Source organism: Pediculus humanus, genomic scaffold, assembly GCF_000006295.1.
Source record: "Pediculus humanus corporis 1103172108256 genomic scaffold, whole genome shotgun sequence".
Taxonomy (NCBI): Eukaryota; Metazoa; Arthropoda; class Insecta; order Psocodea; family Pediculidae; genus Pediculus; species Pediculus humanus.
In genome coordinates this window covers 403,877-404,970 of record NW_002987825.1, presented here as the reverse complement: position 1 = coordinate 404,970, position 1,094 = coordinate 403,877, and positions in this window count along the sequence as shown.

Genomic DNA, 1,094 nt, shown 5'->3' with positions numbered 1-1,094 from the left:
CAAAAAAAAAAAAAAAGAAACCGGAATTTTTCCAGGTTTTGATTTAATGCGACATCGTGCGTAGGGGGAAGAGGGGAGGAGAGGGTGAAGGGAGGGAAGGGGGGGAATATCAAGATGTTAAAGTCGTTGAAAATGATGACGCTTTTCATTGAGTTCATTCATTCCCTTTTTTATTATTTTTTTTTTTTTAAAGAAAAATTTTATTATTCTTTCCTCTCTTGTTCTTTTATCTTATAAAACATAACTAAGAAAAATCCTGGAATCCTGGTTTTGACAGGTTTATAACTGGAGAAAAAGAAAAAAGGACAGAATATAAAAAAAAAAATTTTTTTTTTATTAAACTTTTTTTTTTTTAATTTATTTAATGACAATGAATTGTCAAATTTTTTTTGAAATAAATTTTTTTTTAATAATAATAATCGATATGATTTTGTTTTATTATTATTATTATTATCATAGTATTTTTTATAGAGCTATAGATAGACTATAAAAAATAAGAAATGTCGTTTTTTTTTCGGATTAAATTAAAAAAAAAAAAAAAACGTGAATAAATTTTTTTTTTTATTACTATAAATAGAAATAAATTAAATAATAAAATAAATTAGATTTTAATATAGCGACAAATTTGCTATAAAAAAAAACGTTTATAGTTTTTGCTATAATTATCGTAAATAAAACATAAAAAAAATTTTTTTATTTTTTATTCTCTTCACTCCTCGTTTAAAAATAAATAAAAATTTAGTTTTTTCTTTTTTTCTTTTTTATTATTATCATCATCATTATCAAAACTTCTATAAAAGTTATAAATGTTTTTATTATTATTATTATTATTATTTATTATTATTATTATTATTATATAGCGCTTTTTTTATAGTAATGATTTTTTTATATATAAATTTTATTCATTTAAATAAAAAAAAAGAATTTTTTAAGAGTTTCGAATGACGAATTATTCATCAGAAAACAGAAAAATTATAGCAGATTATAGTCGCTTAAAAAAAAACAAAATTATAGCGCGATAATAATAATAATAATATTTAAAAAAAGGGAAAAGAAATGAAAAAAAAAAAAAATTTAATCTGGAAGGTTTCCAT